Here is a 20,699-nt window from a genome sequence, read left to right as displayed (position 1 = left end):
CTTTTGTTCTCAAAGAACACTGGCCTGCTGTGTGTTTCTTGTGTAACTGGCTGCTTTCCTCTAGTTTACTGATGAGCTGTGTTCATTAAATGCCTGCTGGATGACGGATACTACTGCAGACAGTTCTGAGATGGGAAGTCACCGAGGGTTATGTAGAAAAGGTTTGTGTCTCACGTCCTTTTTTTTTTTTTTTTAAAGATTTATATTTTTGCCAGGTAGAGTTAGGGATGGGTGGAGGGATGGAGAGTGAGCGAGCAAGCTTGATTCCACTGAATCACTCACCAACAACTAGGCTAGCACAGAGCCAGGAGCTTATTCTAATCTCACACATGACAAGTACCCAAGCAGTGGAGCCATCTTCTGCTTCTTTCCCCAGGTCAGACATGGAGTAGCTGGGCCTCTAACAGGTGTCCATATGGGATATGCGGGGACTGAGATAATGGCATTACTAGCCACACTGCTGTCACTGATGTACTTTTGAAGGACAAGCTTTTGTGTAGTGAGTAGAATGAGAGGGGCACCAAGCTTCAGTGGAGATCTTGGAGATCTCGATCAGTAATCTGGGTGAGATATGATAGCAGCAGGGAGATGGTAAGTGATGGGATTCTGGATGTGTCGTTGGTGGACAGAGCAAGAGTCAATGATGTGGGCGACTTGGAGTGCCGTGGCACCAAAGTTTCAGGTCTGAGCCAGTGGACTAAGGGAGGTGGCATGTGTTGAAATGGAGGTGACTGGAGGAGCAGGTTTGGGTGGGGGAAGTGAGGAGGTGATTTGTACAGGTTGGCTTTGACACGCAGGTGGAAGTCAAGGAGGCAGTCAGGCAGGTCTGTCAGTCTTCATGAGCTTCAGTTTTCTTATCTGTGAAGTGGGGGAAAGTCCTGGCCCTTCTCGGAGCTCTCGAGATCAAATGAGAGGAAAAGGTTCGAAGTTTTGGGGGTTAATGTTCAGCTTAGTGGTAAAGATGGCTGAGTGTCATGACGGAGGACCCAGGTTCAAGTCCTTGCTCTGACTCCTAATTCCAACTTCCTGCTGATGCTGGTGGGGTCCCTGAATGGACGTCCTGGCTTTGGCCTGATCCAACTTTTGATGTTTGGGAAGTGAACCATTAGACGAGATCTCTGCTTCTGTCTCAGCCTCTCAAATAATGTAAGAGCAAACAAAAGCTCTGTTCTGGGTGAAGTGACTTTTTTTTTTTTTTTTAACCGTTTAATGCATAGGTTATAATGCCATAACATTTTGTGAGGGTTAACTTTGGCCTTCAAAAACTGGTTGCTTTCCCAGTAGATGGGAGATTTCTCACTTCCTGGATAACTTGGTGTTTCAGTTGGTGGCAGAGCACCGGGCTGTGTTTGGAGCTCCGGGAGCTGCTGCTTGGAGAGTGGTGCCCACCTCGGCCCTCAGTCAGAGCTCCAGGCCGAAGTGATCTCACGTAGGTGGATATGGTAGAAGAAAAGCTTTTCCTCTTTCTCAAATCCTTGATGATTTTAAGGTTGTGTAACTCGGGTCAGTTAACATTAAAACTTTTTTTTTTTTTAAGAATGATATATTTAAAAGGCATAACTGGAGAGAGGCAGAGGGAAAAGGAGAGAGGACAGAGACAGAATACTTCTGTCTGCTGGCTCACTATTCAGATGGCCACAGTGATAGGGCTGGCGAGGTGGCAGCTGTGAGCTGGGAGTATCTTCTAGGTCTGTCGTGGGTGCAGGGCGCTCACGCTCTTGTGTCATCATCTAGGCTGGCAGCAGGGAGCTGGATGAAAAGTGGAATAGGCAAGACTTGCACTGACTCCCCTATGGGATATTGGAGTGCTCAGGTGGTGGCTTTTACCCACTCTGCCCACTGGCTCCATCTGTGTTCTTGATTCATTAGACCTGTTTATATGTTCGAAGGGTTTGTGGGGTTTTTTTTTTTTTTGGATGACTTTAACTTTTTGATAGGCAGGTGAAATGTATCAAGCATTTTTTGGCTTATTGAATTAAAACATGTAAGACCTAAGTAAAGATTTTTGAAAGCATCAGATTTATCTTTGATCAGTGGTATTTTGAGTTCATTGAAAAGTTGTAGTCAGTAGGTGTATGTGTGTCTGTGTAGTGTGTTTAAGATTTATTTATCTATTTGAAAGAGTTACAGAATGAGAGAGAGACAGAGATCTTACATCTGCTGGTTTACTCACCAAATGAATGTAGCAGCTGGCTGGGGAAGGGCCAGACCAAAGCCAGGACCTAGGAAGTTCATTTGAGTCTCCCCACGTAGGAGGCAGAGGCTCAAGCTCTTGGGCCACCTTCTGTTTTCCCAGGCACACTGGCAGGGAGCTGGATTGGAAGTGGAATGGTAGGGACTTTACCAGCACCCAGATGGGGTGCTAATGTTGCAGACAGTGGATTAAGTTGCTGTGCCACAATGCTGGTCCCGATGGTTGTAGTCCTGCTTTGAGATTTTTGCTTGCTATGTACACCTTCCTGTGGTTGGATGTTCTGTTAGGATCATTTTCAGTTGAGCGCTCTGGTTGTTGACTTCCATATCACAAGTGCAGAAGTACCACCTGTCTTCATCGCCTCCTTTGATCATTGGTGGGGAAGAGTCTGCTGGCCCTGGGCTGTGTGCACCCACTCCAGGTCCCGTGATTCAGGAGAGAAGGGAGAGGTGCCTGAAGGCTTGGCACAGGCCGTGACCCTCACTTGCTGCTGAATCACTGGCAGTCGGGATGCTAAGTACTTGGTGTTCAGTGGGAAGCATGGTGACCCTCTGTGTTAGGGTCGCAGCTTAGAAGTTGAGACAGGTTTTCCTATCTGTCCTGTAATCTAGAGTCTTTGGCTTTTCATTAACGTGGTCTACTATATGCTGTTTTAATTCAATAAATTGAAATCATGGATATCCAGCGCAAGATCATTGACATAACTGTTGAAAAATAAAAGGAAAAACTCAACCCTGTTTGGTTTTTTGAAGTACGTATTAGAACATTTAGGTTAGTTGTAAGAAATACTTTGAAAGTTATGTATGTTGTTTTCCAAGCTATATGTTTCTCTCCCTTGAAAGAGCTGATAAACAGCTTTCCTGAAGTATGTTTTGTGTTTGCAAATTGGCTGATGCCTTATTTCAACCCGAACCTGAAAGTCGCTTGCACTGGGGAGGTGCTCCCCTAGTTTCTGCATGTTCCTCAAGGATTTGGGGTTGTGTGTGTGTGGGGTTTTTTTTTTGTAATAACTTCAAGTTACAATTCACTTCTTGTGCAGTTTTCTCATTTAAAGTGTGCGCCAACAGTTTTAAGTATAGAGTTAGCCACCACCATAGACAATTTCAGGGGCGTTTTTATCACCCCAGAAAGTAATCCACTTGCTCTTCACCCCCCTCTCTGCTGCCCCTGTGTCCCTGCCTCTCTGCTTGAGTCTTGGAGTAATCTACTCTCTGTCCTCCCTTTATTATTTTAGATGTTTCAGATAAATGGGGTAATATTACATGCGGTGTTCTGTGACTTGCTTTTGTCACCTAGCTCTATAAAGGCACTTTTTTCTCTCCCTTTTGAAAGCCAGAATTATCAAGAGGAGGATAGAGAGAGATTTTGCTACTGGCTTACTCCCTTAAATAGCTGCAATGGCTGTAGCCCAGTCAGTCTGAAACCAGCAGACGGGAGCTTCCTCTGGGTCTTGCATGTGCGTGTGGGGGCCCAGGACTTGAGCTATCCTCTGCTGCTTTGCCAGGCTATCAGTAGGGAATTGGATTGGAAGCAGAGCAGCCAGGACATACATGACTGGCACCCTATATGGGGTGCTGGCACTGCAGGTGGAGGCTTAGCCTACTATGCCAAGATGCCAGTCCCAATCATTTAATTTATTTTGTGTTTTTTCTAAGCATTTATTTGTTTTATTTGAAAGTCCAGGTTACGGGAAGAGAGGGAGAGGTGGTTCTCCATCCACTGGCTCACTCCCAAATGGTCGCAACAGCCAGAGCTGGCTGATCCAATGCTCAGAGCGAGGAGCTTCTTCCAGGTTTTCCCCACATGGATACAGGGCCATCCTCCATTGATTTTTTTTTCCAGGCCAAAAGCAGGGAGCTGGATCGGAAGTGGAGCAGCTGGGACACGAAACAGCACCCATATGGGACCAACTTGCTATGCCACTGCACCAGCCCCCACATTTTATTTTTGAAAGCACTTTAACTTTTGTAGTAAGAATACAGATTGCAGATTCAGAAGCAGACACTCCCTGTCTGCTGACATAGACACTCCCTGTCTGCTGACATAGAAACTGCAACCTGAGTTTGGAGCAGAGGGACCAGCAAAGTCACCAGTTGCCCTTGTGCTTGGGGAGCTGGGAATGAACTTTGAAGCTTTTGCAAACAGAATAGAGCCCCCCTGGTCCTAATGCGCAGAGGCTTTCAGGGTCTGTGTTTACCTAAGTGGCTCCCCTCCCCTTGCCTCAGACTTGACCTGCTTCCTCCCTTAGGAATTATCTTCAAAAATTTTTTTAATACTCTGCTCAGTGACCAAACCTCTCCATATCCCACCCCATCCCCTTTAAATGGATTCTCCTTTTTGACTTTTCCTCTTAGTTTTACAGGCATCATCTTAGAGCAGGTCCTTGACCTTTGTGTCCCAATGGCTGTGCCTGTCTCCTTTTGGAGCAGCTTGACTCCTGCAGCCCCAGTGTCCAGGCTGAACTGTCAGTCTTCTCGCTAAATACCCCACCCCATAGACCTCTCAGGATTGTTATGATCTTGCTGTTGGGTCACTCTTTTCCTGTTTGTTTTGTCCTCTTCAGGGCAGCCTTGGTTGTCTCTCCTCTTCCCAGCTGTTCTGGTGTTCGTTGGACGTTTGCTCATTTCCTGTTTTATTTAGTTCTGTTCAAATAAGTATCTGCGGTCTCCTGAGCTCCTTCCCTGCCACGTGCCTCTCCCAGCTCCTCGCTGCCCAGCAAGCCTCTTAGCAGCACTTTGTGCCCTTGATGGAGTCCCAGCCCCTGAACTCTAGACTGCCTCTCTGTGTCTTCAAGACCCACTTTCCCTGCTTGACTTTTTTCTGGTTCACTGATTCTGCTCCTTCCTGGAATGCTGTTGTACCGTGTTGTATCCATAAAGAATCTAGCATGTAGTTCGTACTTAGTTCATCAAGGGTGTTTCACTTTGAAGACTTGGCAGGACCATCAGCTGTTTCTCTGTCATAGGGAAGGTGAGATTGCCACTGCTGTCTCAGTTTGTCCTCCCCGCCTGCCACCCACTCTCACCCAACATCCTGTAGCACAGGAGCCGCAGAAGACGTCATCACTTGAATGAACAGCAGAACTTTTTTCTTGTTTACTAGAGCTGCCCGCAGGTGTGCCAGGCTGACTGGCTGCTGGGTGAGGCTGGCCCTTGTCCACGTAAAGCCATTGGAAAGGGCTTTCAGAGAGTTTGAGGGGACTCTGCTGAGTGGTTCTCAGTGTTTGCAGAGTAGCTGAGTTATCTGGGAAAGTTCAGATTGCATAGCCTGGTAAGCCGGGCCTAGACCCTGGAGTCACAGGGTGCTCCTTGTCCTGAGACCCTGGCAGTGTCTCCCTCCTTGACGGGTTTTGATTGAGTGGCTGTGTTGTGTTGCACCGTGAAGTTCTCTGTTTTGCCTCCCTAGGACGTGGTTGAGGGTGTGTGTACGGGCGGGGGAGGGCATGCAGAGAGCCAGGTGAAGCTGTATGCTTTTTCCTGGGATGAATGGTGATTGAGGATGCAGATCATTCCTCAGTCTGCACATTTTTTTGTCTTAGATTTTGTCTGTGCTGATGAGAACCTGCTTGCACTCACTTGTTCCTTGCTGTACAGCCTGTTATTTTGCTCTTTATCCACACATTTTCATATTGCTTAACTTCTGCATTGAAAAAGTCCCACTGCCTCCTAGTAATGCATTAACATTGGCTACCACTCACTGAGTACCAGATGTTCTAGGCACTTTGAGTTACGTTATTGCTAATATTTGTAACAAGTCTGCAAGGTGGACAAGAGGACTGTGAGTTTCTGGCGCAGGTTTTGTCTTACGTTAATGTGCACTGTAATAGCTAGTGAGTCGAGCAGTTATCTGGTGGAGTCATCTGTTGGGGCTAGAGGAGCCCTAGTCAGGCTTTGTGTGCATAGAGAATACTGCATTGTTGGGAATGCCAGAAAGTCTGTCTACTTATAATAGGGTAGTTAAAGATCACCGGCCTGTTAAACTGGTAATTTGTTTTAAATATTATGCTGTGCTGATGATACAAGCTCTCCACCCATTCAAGAGGCTGGTCTTACTGGCATAAGTTTTTGAAGTATGGTATGTAGTTTATTACCTATCCATGTCATGCCACAGGGGAGAGTCCTGCAGTCTTTTGGCATCTTCAGTTATGAATTAGATTTCCCAGAGCGTCTGTGTGACCCATTTGTTTTATTTTGTTCTCCCCTGCACCATTCGTGGGACTTTGGTCCTTTAGGTAATCTCCTCTGTATCCAGTTAATGCCTCTTGTTGAACCCCACTAACACACTCATTCTATTTTAGGCTCTTCAGTTATTCCGACTCACTTTATCCTCTGGAAATGCCTGTGAAATGAGTATTATCTATACCTGTTCAGCAGATGGGTAAAGTGAAGCTTAGAGAGGTTAAGTTACTTGTCTGGCTTTCATATTCCCATCTGATTGCATTTTTCCAGGACGCTCAGGCCTGGACCATCTCTCACCTTCTCTTGTCTGTTCCTGCTGCTGGCGCCACTAAGGAGACTTAGATGGTAGCTGAGTGTACATTCAGTGGAGCTTCTTCCTGCGGTAGAATCAAGACAGTGGTGTCACTGTCTACTTTGACCACCTAACGTTTGGTGAGGCGATTAGCTTCACTGTGGACTCAGACCTGCTGAAGAAGTTTGAGGCCTAGGGTTGCAAATGTTTCTAGTATGAACAACTAGGTGAACTGTGAATATTTATAGTTGCGGTGAGACTTGACAACCGCAGTCCTTTTTTCTAGTAAGAACACCTCACTTCCCAACCTGGGCAGCACAGGAAACTTAACCACGTTTATTTTCTGCAGTGACATGCTTTCTCATTTTGCATCATACATTCTTACATGAAGTTGTCATCTTCCTGTTGATTTCTCCCAATTGCCCTGAGATTACCAGGTTGCCATCAAGTCGTCATCTGCTTTGTTTTGAAATAAGTCTTTTTAGAGCGCAGGAGGGCATATTCACAATCTACACCTTTTTAAAAAGGGTTAATGCAACTGAAGTTCATTGAACATCCAAAAAATTAGGTGTAAATGTAATCTTAGATATGTTCAGTTGGTGAAGCAGAACTGAGATCACTAGTAAGTTAGCTTAGACCGTGGTAATACCTTCACTTCCACTTGAGTTGTAGGTTTTTCATGTTTACTGAGTCCAGTGTAACCTTCTTGAAGCTTCGTGTTCAACCAAATATTTGAAACTTCTCTTTCATGTTAAATAGATCCTCGAGATTTTCTGCTGTGGTTTATTAGATAAGGCCTTTTGGCAGCTGGAGAGATTTTAATCCTTTATTTGCTTTCGTGTTTAGGCTTCCTTAATCTTAGGAACAAAGATTAATTTTAGAGAATATTGTTAAACGTTGGTGGCCGATGTGCCTTCAGAAATGGCAGAGATCCCCAGAGCTTTTTGAATTTGGCATGAGCCGCTCATGGCACTGTGCTCATGGCACTGTGCCTGGCATGTCACCACAGCAGTGAGTCACCTCGTGTTTGAGCTTCAGGCTTTCCGTGTCAGCAGCATTGTTCCAGAGCAGCATTCCTACAAGCCTGTGAAGGACATGCCGCAGTCTTGGCTTTCCAGCAGCCAGGAAACCCGTGTTCACATGTCGTGGGGGCAGTCTTCATTCGCTCTGCATGGGCTCAGCTGCCGAGAGAGATGTGAGCTGTGGAGGAGGCTCTGCTGAGGCTGCGCCATTCTGTCTCCAGGATGGTGCCAGCTATGGGGGACCTCGGGAGTGGAGGAAGAAATGGAAAGGCCTACATGCTTGTACTAGCAAGGGCTAATCACCATTAGCATTTTTGTTCTTTCCTGTCTTGTAAAAATAACTTCTAAAAATAAGCAGAATGCAAGGCTCTGGGAAAAAGGGCGTTAAGGTGAACTTTGGGGTGAAGGAGAAAAGGCCCTGGGACAGTTGCCTCTGTCCTGCTTTTGGGAGAGTAAGGTGGAAAGCACCTGCCTTGGGGAAAGGGTGTGTGGGAGTGCTTAGGAAGACTGGGGGGCATAACCAAGGCCAGCCTTGGCCCCAGGTTTCTGTGAGAACAGTGCCTGAGCTGCCAGTGTGTTGTGTCTTAAAATTTTATAAGATTGTTTTTGGTGTTCCAGATGCTCTTCTCAAATATTAACTTCATTTTAATCTGTAGCTGAAACTTGAACTGGTTCCCATGTGGGATTCTGGCATCATAGGGGGCAGTGTTACTGCTGTGCTGCAATGTTGGCTCCTAGTCACTGTGTTTCTAATTTCTGTAGGTTCTGGGTCCTCTTGGTAGAGGGTTACAAAGTTAAATGAATACCAAGAAGCCTACATAACAAGTGTCCTGTAGAACTTCTTCATGCATTTTTCTTAAAGAAAGATTGATTTATTGTTACTTGAAAGGCATATTTACAGAGGGGAGAGAGATCTGGAGACAGAGCCAGGGAGCAGAACAATCAGATTTGTACTGAAAAGATGTGCTGCCACATGGAAAATAGAAAGTACTGGTTGACCTGGAGAAGCAGGGAACTCAGCCCTCAGTGTGGCGGTAGGATGCCTGGAGGCCTGCATGAAGGTGCTGGTTGGTGTGTAATAGAAGTTGCAGGTATCAGTGTTTGGGTTGAGTTTCCTGCATTGGGCCCAACAGACCAGGCTAAAAATCCAAGTGGAGTTTGCTGTGCTGTTCCATGTCACCAAGCCAAAACTAAACCACTGGTGTGATCTTCCTGAGCGACCAGTGACAGCCACATTTCCTGAACAGATCACATTGAACCCGGTAATTTGATATCAGCCAATCCATTGTTTTTGTTGTTCTTTTTCCACCTTGCAAGGAGAGTAATTTTGAAGTGATCAGTTTGTTTTACAGCGTTTCTTCTTTCCTCAGCCTTTGTACATGCTACCTTTTCAGTTCAACCTGTTAACTGGTTCTGGAATAGAAAATGCATTTAAGACTGCTAAATTAAATTGTTGTAATTTTGTCTTTTGACAATGGGTTCCCAGAGGCCAAGAAAAGGAACAGATTACATAGGGATTTAGTATGAACTAAAATAAGTGATTTTGTGTTAATGTTTTTTTATCCCTGCCCCCCTACTTTTTAAAAAGTAGACTCTGAAAAGGTGAAAGAGTTTATTAATTCAGGGTATGCTTTCTGTGTTTTGATTTCAGTGAAGTGGTTGAACAAAATGCTGTCCGTTATAAATGAGAGGGGAGTGTGTAAACTGGGTTATAAGATGTATTTGTAGCTGGTTGAACAAATATGCTTCACCAAGCGATGACTTTAGAGGGCAGGAGGCTTTCTTTCTTGCGTCGGTGTGCACTGTGTGTTTCACTTCTGTGAGTTACAGCTTTAATCTGTGATCAAAATGGTTTTATTGTGGACAGAGTTCCATGTGAAGTAAAATTAGAATGATACGGTGCTGGTGATGTAGCAATGGACACACATATTTCAGAGAGGTGAAAGTGATGCCTGGAGGGAGTTCGGGGGCAGAAATCATACACTGCATGTTTAAAGCACAGTGTGCACAGTACCTGAACAGATACGCAGCGTGTCTGCCTGCAGGGGTCCAGTTTCATCGGGGGAGTGATTAAGAAAAAAAATTCCCAAATGATTCGGTTGCCGGGGTGGGGGGATGGAAATGAAAAAAAAAAACAGGGTGAAAAATATAAAATAGTATTTTTAAAGAAATCGGCTGTTGGCATGGTGTGAAGTATTATCATAGGAAGAGGTGGAAATACTTCAAACAGTTTGGATCCGGAGCACCATTGTCGGATGGAAATGTGTCTTGATTTGTAGATTTATATAAAGTGGGGGAAAAACCTCAGAGTTAAGTTACTTTTTTTTTTTTTGAAGAATTTTATCTTTGATGATGTTTACATAGTTGATTAGGGCAGGAAGGGTTGAGGATTAGGGGAAAGTAGGTGAGACCAGTTTTTTCAAATTTTCTTTTTCTTCTTCCTGCACCTGGGGGAAGATAGTTAGGGGAGAATCCCCATGTGCATCTGGGTATGTCTCCCATTGTTCTAAGCCACTGAGGAGGCCCAGCTCTGACACATGCACTCCACGCTCAGACCATGGAACCTGCAATTCTCTCCACGGTTGGAGTTCTGAGTCCAGTAGTTCAGTTGGAAGAATCCCCGAAGAAACCTCATCTGAACCGATCCCAGACCTGACCTTTATACTTGCCAGTACAGGGTCTGGCTCAGTCTGTCACCCACATCAGCCTTGCGCTCACTGGTAGTTGCAATTACTTGGTCGGTTTTGTCTCCAGCCCTGTCTCTTACGTAAACCAATGGATGCTCGGCACAGCCCAACCCTGCCCACCACATGTTTGGCCTTCACATACACCAAGGGGAGCAGAGTTGGAGCAGCACCTGGTAATCCTCAGTAGGCCCACTCTGGGTCCCAGTTCCTGTGCTTGCCATGGTACTGAAGGATTCGCAATTCTGTTGTGTTGTAGGTGAACTGATCATGGCCTGAGCATGCTCAGGGTAGACCAGAAGATAGAGATTCAGAACCATGTTGAGAATGTCAGCCTGAACAGCAATAGTTTACTATCTAGACACGTCAGGATGATTGAAAATTGTTCACTTGCATGAGTCTACAAACATAGATGGTACTAAACTGGCAACTGTGTAATGAATAAGTTAATTAAATCTTGTTTAGTGCCTGCTGGTTTCTGGGAATTATCGAAAGTCCTGAGACCTCAGCTGTCAGCAAAATAGGTAGAGTATCTGTTGGTGGAATGTACAGGTTAGAGGGCTGAGGCGGAAACCAAGGGAGATCTGCAGTCTGACTAGCACACAGCAGTGGTAATGAGGGAGTGGAGAAGAGTGTGGGTCTGCAGGAGTTTTAGTAGGTAGCGAATGCCTTTCCTAGAAAATATTTCTTAAGAAAAAAATCAACTGTATATTGTAATGCAACAATACATACATAGAAGTGCAGAAAGCTTCATTAAACTTTGGGTGTGTTTTTTCAAAGTAAATACACTTAGGTGAAGGATCACTCTAGTGTTAACCCCGCTCTCCCCTTAGCATCAGCTTCGTGTTGTCTGTGAGATTCTTCCCTGCTCTTGCAACTGCTCACAGTTTGTTTTTCTTTGTGGCTGTAGAGTATTTTGTTGTATGACACTGCCACAAATGACTGCTTCCCGTCTGTGGCTAACGAATGATGTTGGCATCAACATTCTTGCGTGTCTTTTGTAGTTAAGGCATCTGTGGGAACATAGCTAGGAGTGAAATTGATAGGCAGTGGAGTGTGTGCTTGTTTGTTTGAGGAAATGGCAAACAGCAGTTTTGCACAGTGTATCTGTTATTGGCATGTGTGCCCATGGGCAGCGTGTGAGAGCTCACGGTTTGCTCAGCATTTTGTGTTGCTTACCACTTAACTGTTGCTCCCTGGGGTACTTGTAGATGCATTCCACTGTGGGAGACCAGTGCATTTGAACACTGTTTCATGTACATTTTGATGCCACTTTTTGGGGTGATGCAGATGTTTTGTGTCTTCATTACGGGGTGACATCAAACCCGCAAAAGAAATGTTTACTAAAAATGGAGATTCTCATTGTGTGAAAATGCCTTAATAAATCCAACAAATAGTATTACTTCTTAATTTATGGGAGTTTTTTGGACAATGTTTTGTAGATATGTTCTGCCACCTGCTAGTATTTTTTTTTAACATTTATTTATTTTTATTGAAAGGCAGATTTACAGAGAGGAGAGACATAAAGATCCTCCATCTGCGTGGTTCACTCTTCAAGTGGCCGCGGCAGCTGGAGCTGAGCTGATCTGAAGCTGGAAGCTTCTTCTGGGTCTCTCATCTGGATGTAGGGTCTCAAGGCTTTGGACCATCCTTCTTTGCTTTCCCAGGCCGAAAGTGGGGAACTAAATGTGAAGTGGAGCAGCCAGGGCATCAGCTGGCACCGTATGGGATCCCGGTGGATGCATGGTGAGGATTTAGACACTAGCCTTTCGTGATGGACCCTAGCTAGTCTTCTTAAATCTTCTGTTTAAGGCTGTTTACTTGAAAGAGTTTTGGAGGAGGTATGGAGTGAGGAGGAGAAAGAGAGAGGGAGAGAGGAAGAGAGAGAGAGAAACACTGATTTTTCATCTTCTGATTCACTCTCTGAATGGCTGCAATGGCCAGAACTGGACTGTACTGAAGTCAGGAAGCTGGAACTCCATTGGTCTCCCATGTGGATAGCAGGGGCCCAAACAGGAGGGTTCCTTGTGTATTTTCGGGTCCATTAGCTAGGACCTGGATCAGAAGTGGAGCTCGATTCCAGCTGTTGCTCAAGTGAATGGGATGCTGGCATTGCAGGTAGTAGTTCAATATGCTACACCCTAACACCATCCTGGTCTTTTGCATTCCTAATATTGACTGCTTAAAAAGTTTTTGGTTTCCTGTCAGGAAGATGAAGTTGGCTTTTGAGTGATGACCTAAAGAGGTGATCATACCGATGTTGTGAAGGGCGTGAGGAGCGGAGATGAGCTCAGGGAGGCATCCGGAGCAGATTACTCAGACGTCTCCGAGGGCTCTGGCTTTGCCTCTCAGTGAGTGGGGCTCTTGTAGTTTTCATGCAGAGGACTCAGAGGTCTCAGGATCGCTAGGCAGCCTCTGCCAGGAGCTGAAGGAGGCAGATCACTTAAGAGGCTATCGCAGTTCTCCCAGGAGGTGAGAAATGGGGTGATTGGGTGTAAAACCAGCAGGACATGCTTGTGAGCTGCAGGTGGAGAATGAAACCAGTGCCATTAGGTGGTGTTTATTTCTTGTGACTGACTGACTGAAGATGGGGAAGGCACGGTGACTCTGGAGCTGTGCTACCCAGATGTGTGCATTTTTTTGGATGAGTGTTTTAGCATCTCAGCATCAAAGCGAGGCCACCCAGAGAATAGAGGCCATACTCTTAGAATAGAAGACAACCCTTTCAGTTGACTAAATTTAGCTTCATAAAACACTCAAAATATATTTAGCTTTACAAAATGATTTTTCCTCCCTCTCGGCCAGCATCATGAATAAAGCCACTGTGTGTGGTGCCAGCATCCCAGATGGGCACTGGTGTGTGTCCTGGCTGCTGCACTTCTGATCCAGCTCCCTGCTGATGGCCTGGGAAAGCCGTGAAGGATGACCCATGTATTCGGGCCTCTGCTGTGCATGTGGGAGACTTGGGTGAAGTTCCCGGATTTGGTGTTAGGTAATAGTGTTGTGGTCAGCTGGAGAGTAAACCATAGGGTGGAGGATCTCTCTTTGTCTATGTCTCTAGCTGTCTCTGTAGCTCTGACTTTCAAAATAAGTTACTAAATCTTAAAAAAAAAAATTTTTGCCTGCATTTTTCTGAGGCCCTGCAAATGGATGTACTGCTTTGCACCCCAGCTTTGGACGTCCCTGATGTGCGTGCAGTAGTGTGTGTTTATCCTTTGGTCTTGGAAGAACCATGAATTTACAAGTGGCTCCATATGCTTAAACTTAGTAAGATTGATTGGGTTTAGAATCTCAGTATAAGAAACCAAAAAGAGTTGAGACAAAGCCACGTGTCATTTCTAGCCTAACTGTGCTTCTTGACATAAAGTGTCTGGCAATGCAGCCCGAGGAGACGCATGGTGCAGGTGGGAGCATGCTGAGGCTGTGCACATAGGTCACTGGCTTCTTGCTGATGGCCTCTGTGAAGCCTTTTTTCAGATTGTTTTTTGAAGTAGCCACCCTGATTTTTCTTGAGCAAATTGTTTTGCCCTGCCCTTGGGGAAAAAATACAGTGTATGTTTTCACATCTGTGCATTCTTTTCTCCCCACTCTCAGTGCCAGAGTGCAAGTGAGCGATGGAGTGTTTAATCAAAGCCTTCTCAGGCATTGAGTGTGGGATGTGGTACTGCAGTGATGCTGTTCCAACTGCTGGGGGCCTGGCTCCTAGGGCCTCACTGTGCTCACGTGACAAGTTTGCTTGGACACATATGTGCGCTTTCCATCGACCCAGACATCCATTTTCCTTGTGTTGGAGTGTCAAGAGAGCTTCTGATTGAGAATCAGTGTTACCATGGGCTGCAGAAAGATCTAAGTGATATTTATGAAGTTCTGCCTTTGAGTGTTGCCTGACACATATTTTGTACCATTTGAGAGCAGAGAGTGATTTGATTATCTAAACACCAAATATTGTTTGTGAAATTCTGTTGCCATTTAAAGAATAATATTATTGACTGCTGCTCCCCCCCCCCCCCCTTGGCCAACTGATTTTATAGGAGTTAATATGTTTATACCAAAAGAGGATTTAACATGCGTAATCACCTCTCAGGGTTTCCAGTCTGCCTTTGGTGTTTTGTAATAGTGTTGTGTTTCTTACCTGATGTGTCAGTGGTTTTTAATATGATTACCTTACCCTGAGGGGTGGAGGAAATCAGTGGAAAGTTCACTGCTGCTTTGTGAATTAAGTGATGCCTTGGCACCCAATGCTGATCCTTTTGGCATTGAAACACAACATTAGATCATCTTGCCTGCAGTTAGGGAATATTCTGAAGATGCTACCTAACTCTGCAGGATTCTCCATAAACTTCAACTGGTATATGAAGTGATGTTTATTATATCCTGTTCTCAAATATCTTGCCAAGTTACTGTCATCAGACTCGTTATTGATAGAAAATTAGTTAGGCGAAAACCATTTTCTTCTCCTTGCATGGCAGAGGTGGCGAAACTCATGGGAAAGTACATATAAGGAAAGGTTCGAAGTGTTGATTGCGGGTATGAGCCCTGGTTGGACACGCAGAGCTCTTGGCTTACAGTGGAACATTTCTCTGTGTTATGCATTTCTTGCTGTCTCAGCTCTTAATGTGTGGAAATAACGAAGAGAATAGTTGCTGCGTGTATTCGGTAGGCTGTTTAGTTACAGATGCTAAGCTCTGTTCTGGTTCATGTAAGCAGAAAGTGATTTGTTCAGGGTAGTAGCTGCCCTAGCAGATCTTTGGGTGGGCTAAAGAAGGAGACTGTAGGTTGTTTCTGGAGATTGTCACCAGTGCCACTGTGCGAAACTGGCCCACTGAGGAGCTGGTTTTCCTGCCATGGTCAGGATGCTTCAGACTGAAAAGTTGAAGCTGAAGTCACCCCCTGTGTTCTTCCAGCAGCGCAGACACTGCATTCTCTGCCATCCTGCTTTCTCCGTGTCGTTCCCTCTGAGAGCACGTTCCACGTGGTGAGTCTGACTGCATGTCTGCCAGAACTGTAGGGGGAGGAGGACAGGAAAGGTAGTCCTGTTGCCCCTGGTTTGTTTATTGCTTTGCCTTTTTAATTCTGTGTTGGGAGGGAAGGTGAGCTTTGCTTCGTTGGGAACTGTGGGGCAGATGGAGCAAAGGTGATCTGGGGCTAGCTGAATAGCTGATGTTCATTACAGCACCCAGTTGTAAGTCATCCGTACTGCAAGATGGTAAATGACATTTATGTCACTAAAGTAAATGACATCGTTTAAAAAGGTAAAAATTGAGGTGGTGCATAAAAGTTATTTTAAACCTCAGCAGTTTTATGTTTGTTATTTTGGAATTCTTTGTACTCTACTAAGAGGATGTTAAAAGTAAAGCCAAAGATAGGGAAGTTTTGTGTGCTTTTGTCAGTGGTGAATATCACTGCCAGTGAAAGTCCGTTCCTGTGACACTTCATCTGGGAGTGAGTTGAGACTTCATTGCAGGGCCATTGCCAACTTGTTGTCTAGCTGGAAGAGTAACTTAATTATAATCTGTGATGTATAGTTGAAAGATAACCCATTATTGTGGCCTCACCTAAATGGCTGTTGATCTGAAGTTGTTTTCTGTGAGGGGCCCAGGGCTGGCAGGGACTCAGAAATCCTGTGTTCGTGGACCAAGCTCATACAGTTGAGACCCCCAGGGTAAGCCGGAAGTGATCTGGGCCAGGGTATAGTGTAGGGCTGATTGGGGAGAAGGCCTCTTGCACCCAATCTGGTCTTCTCCCATTTGATCTCTAGGGGAGCAGAGGTTGCTCCACAGTTGGGGTGCAGGGAGAAGCTTCACTACCTGCTGGACCCTAGACTGGGATTTAAATCCTGATAAATACAGTCTGGGTGTCCCTGTAGAATGTCCCAGTAACACTGATGCTTTACAAAAAAAAGTATAAATTTCAAACAGGTTTTAAAATGTATTTTTATTATATTTGAAAAGCAGACAGAGACAGAAAAACAGAGACAGAGAGCTTCCATCTGCTGGTTCACTCCCCAGAAGTCCTGAGCATGCAGGGCCGGACTCCACAAGGGTCTTCCCACATCAATGGCAGGGACCTGGGTATGAGAGCTTACCGTCCAGGGTGTGCATTAGTGCAGAACTGGAGTCAGAATCCATGCCGGTATTGAACTCAGGGCCTCCGGTAGGGGACACAGGCCTCTGAAATGAGGTCATAACTGCTGTATCAGATGCATACCCCTAGTGCTATTTTGTATGTCAGAAACACTTGCACAAGTGTTCTTGAGTTTTGAGGAAAAAAAATTGCAGAAGTAGGTATTTAGTTCAGTGAATCTCTTGGGAGAAGACCAAGGAATATGCTTAGTTGAAAATTGAAGTTGGGGGGAGCCAAAGCAAGATGGCTCAATTGGCTAATCACCTTCATGCCATATGGGTGCTGGTTCACATCCTGGGTGTTCCAGTTCCCATCCAGCTCTCTGTTTATGGCCTGGGAAAGCAGTGGAGGATAGCCCAATTCGTTGGGCTGCTGCACCCACATGGGAGACCTGGAAGAAGCTCCTGGCTCCTGGTTTTGGATCAGCCCAGCTATGGCCATTGTGGCCATTTGGAGAGTGAACTTGCGGATGGAAGATCTTCCCCCGTTTCTTCTGTAAATCTGCCTTTGATGAAAAAAAAAGTTGGTGCCAATTTTGTGGCTTTAACAGGTAAAGTTGCCACTTTTGATGCTGGCATCCTGTATGGGTGTCTGTTCAAATCCTGGCTGCTCTGCTTCTAATGCAGTTCCTTGCTCCCACATGTGGGAAAGCAGTGAAAGATGGATCAAGTGCTTGGATTCCTGCATCCACATGGGAGGTCATTGCTGACTCTGGCCATTGGGATCATCTGGGTAGTAAACCAGCAGATGGAAGCCTTCTCTCTGTAACACTGACTTTCACATGACTAGGTAATACATAGTTACTTAAGTAGGTTGGAGGGAGGAAAAAAAAAAAAACTAAAAAGAAGAAAGTGATGTTGTTTTAGTTAGTAAAATAGGCCTTGAGGGTGAAGAGGTTTGATGCGATAGTTAAAGACAGTGCTTGAAGTGCCTGCATCCCATATTAGAGAGCCTCTTGGAGTTCTGGCTGCTGCTCATGTGCTCTCTGGGTGGTAGCTGACGGAAAAGCTTGGGTCCCTGCTTCCCATGTGGTCTCCAGCCTCCTGGTTGCAGCCTGATGTGCTCCTGCCTGTTGCCGTCCTTTGGACAAACAACCAGGGGATGAAAGGTCTCTGCCTGTCTGCCTCTCTTTGCTTGTCAGATAAAGTGAATATATTTCTTAGATGCAGGGGAACTTAAGTACTGTCCCTATCCATGTATTCTTTTGGGTTGTTCATAACTTTGCTCACAGCTTTTTTGCCAAAGCATTTGCCATGAGGTTGCCTAGTCTGTGCAAGCTTTGAGTTCCTGGGAAACTTTAGCTAGCCTTACTCTACCATCTCCTTCCCATCTTTATGTAGGTGCTGCCATTCCACCGAGCCTGACCCTGACCCTACCCTTAGGAAGGTTGCGGTCTCTACCTGCCCTCCATTCATTGTGTGTTCCCCTTTCGTATTTGTTTAGTGGCACCTGCCCCGTCTGACATTATGGCTGTGTACCCTGTGTTATTTGTCTTCTGGTTGGTTTTGCTGCTTACCATGTGTCTCCTTCAGGCACATTGAGGCTAAGACTTTTGTCACTCTTTGTATCCCCAGTGTGAAGAGTATATGCCCCTTGCCACAGAGTGAATGCTAAATGCCTGTAGGACCTTGACAAAGGCAGTTGCTTGTTAGGTTTCTGCTAGTAATGTAACAGACTGTACATGCCAGTGGTTGTTTGCCATTGACTTACGAGGCACATGGCAAATTCATGAATAAGCATGTAAAGAAAATAAATTGCATGAATTGTGTTCCATACAGGTTTCTGGGGTCTCTCTGCTTGTTTGGCAGTAAGTAGAAAATCCTGACTTAGATGAAAAAAGAAAAGTAAATTATGCAGTGTCAGTGGAGTAGAATAAGTTCTTAAAAAAAAAATTTCTATTCTTTAGAGATTAAAACCTGGATAACTAAATGATAAAGAGTACAGGCAGACTTGGCACATGGCTGACTTGTAACATAAGTGGTTTATAAAGTTTTATTGTCCACTCTGTGGCCAAAAGGTCAGGTTTCAGGGTTTCTGGTCCTGATATGGAGGAGAAAGGTGAGGGAGGTGGGTGTGTCATGGCCTTGGGCATGCCTGCAGTTGGTTTGTGCTTTGCAGAGTTGACCAGATGGAATGGTGTGTTGCATGAGACTTAAGCCTTTTCTGAGAGCCTAGAACATGGGACATTGGGCTCAGTTAATGAACATGGCTCCAGTAAAATTCCGGAGTTTTGTTGGCTAAGCTGTTGGGAGTCTCCTATTAAGTCTTAGTGCATTAGGTAAGCAAAAATGCTCATTTTTGTGTTTTAAAAATTTGTCTGACTTTCACAAATCAGGGAAAATAAAAATGGTATGGAATGTATTAGAGACATATTAAGAAACCTAGAAAATTGGGCCTGGCGCGGTGGCACAGTGGTTAAGGTCCTCACCTTGCACGCCTGGGATCCCATATGGGCGCCGGTTCTATCCCGGCAGCCCCGCTTCCCTTCCAGCTCCCTGCCTGTGGCCTGGGAAAGCAGTCGAGGACAGCCCAAAGCTTTGGGAACCTGCACCCATGTGGGAGACCCAGAAGAGGCTCCTGGCTTCGGATTGGCATAGCATTGGCCGTTGCGCTCACTTGGGGAGTGAATCATCGGACGGAAGATCATTCCTCTCTGTCTCTCCTCTCTGTATATCCGCCTTTCCAATAAAAATAATAAAAATAAATCTTTTAAAAAAAAAAAAGAAACCTAGAAAATAGTTTCAAGTCAGATATGCTAACTTTTTTGTGTGACCTTCAAGTCTAAAGCTTACATAACATCATGTAGCTAGTTAATTGCAAGATTGAGACTAATATTTGTTACTAATTTTCACTGAAATATCAATGGGATGGTAGATAAATATTTCATTATAACCTAGGGAGAAAAATTGTGAATTTGTTTTGCAACCTGTGTTTCGTCTTAAAACTAAAAAAGTCATAGATATTTCATCCTCTGTGAGTTATATGTGTCTTACTCTGTATCAGCATCTGTTTTTTTTTAGTATTACGAAAATGCATATTTGAGGAGTTATTTGAAAGTTCATAAAGTGAACATAATGAGAGATTCATTTATGATTTGAGAAGTGATGAAAAGTCAGAGCTGTAAAGAAAATTATAAAAGGGAAATAAATCTGTGTCCAAAAGTTTAGTGTTAGTAGATTGGTTGTCTTTTTGCTGGATTTCCTGGTTTTAGAAGCTACCAAGTTTAAGCAGAAAGATGATCCATAGATACCTTTTTCCTGAGGACAAAATGTGACGGTGCCTGGACCTCCCCTCCCCTCTAACGGCTTTTAACTTCTTCACCTTTTGTGTAAATTGTTTCTTTTGCAAGTCAGATATTTATCAAGCATCTGCGTTTTAACAAAACCTTTTACAAATATCTGTTCAGAAATGATGTGAGAGCGCTGGGCTGGCCACAAGCGGGTCTTGAAGACAGTGTGATGGCAGTAGGGAATATTGGGACATTTGGGCTCCAAAAGATAATTTTTATTTGTTCATGATATGCTTAGTACTTCCATGAAGATGTTTCTCAAATTCAGATGCAAAAGAGAGATTTTTTTTCCCAAAGTTTTATTTATTTTCTTTGAAAGGCGGAGATCGCATGTGACAAACAGCTCCTTTGCACTGCTCTGTTCCTCTTACCCCTGCAGTGACTGGGACTTTGTCAGCTTACTCTCCTGCGTGGGCAGTGGGAGCTCACCTACTTGAGCCATTGCTGCTGCCTCCCCGGGTGGGCACTGGGAGTGACGCTGCGACTCAAGCTCAGACACGGGATAGGAATGTCCCACGTGGTGCCCTCACTGCTTGACCGAATGCCTGCCCCTTAGATTTTCTTCTTTCATTTTTTTGAGGTGTGCATGTGAGGTCACTGTTGCTTGGTGTAGTAGGTTTTTCTGTTGCTGTGTGACCACCAAGGCAAAGAATCGTCCGGGTGTACCTTCTGGTAATCACTGGGGAAGGGCATGAGTCTGGTAGGATGTGTGAACTACGTCGGCTTCCTGGAAGGTGAAGTTTGAGGTCGGTCCTGGAGTCTGAGGGGAACTGGCAGTTGCTGTCCTGAGCTGTTTGCCACTTGGAGTCCTTACATTAGTGTTGGAAGCAGCCTTCTGAATTTTTATTGTCCTTTTATTCAAAGGTTTCCCATTGATGGAAGGACACAGTTCATGTGTGATTGTTTGACCATTCTCT

General features: G+C 45.0%; 1 protein-coding gene across 3 annotated transcripts in view; it reads left to right on the top strand.

Annotated features, from left to right (window-relative positions):
• Window positions 1-20,699, top strand: part of SIPA1L1 (signal induced proliferation associated 1 like 1) — a 291,662-nt gene that overhangs the window by 12,447 nt on the left and 258,516 nt on the right. The window lies entirely within an intron of this gene.

The sequence above is a fragment of the Ochotona curzoniae genome, unplaced genomic scaffold (assembly GCF_017591425.1).
Source record: "Ochotona curzoniae isolate NIBS_2020 unplaced genomic scaffold, NIBS_Ocur_1.0 contig_2688, whole genome shotgun sequence".
In the NCBI taxonomy this organism is placed as follows: domain Eukaryota; kingdom Metazoa; phylum Chordata; class Mammalia; order Lagomorpha; family Ochotonidae; genus Ochotona; species Ochotona curzoniae.
Note: the sequence above shows the minus strand (reverse complement) of the source record. Positions and strands in the feature narration are given on the sequence as shown.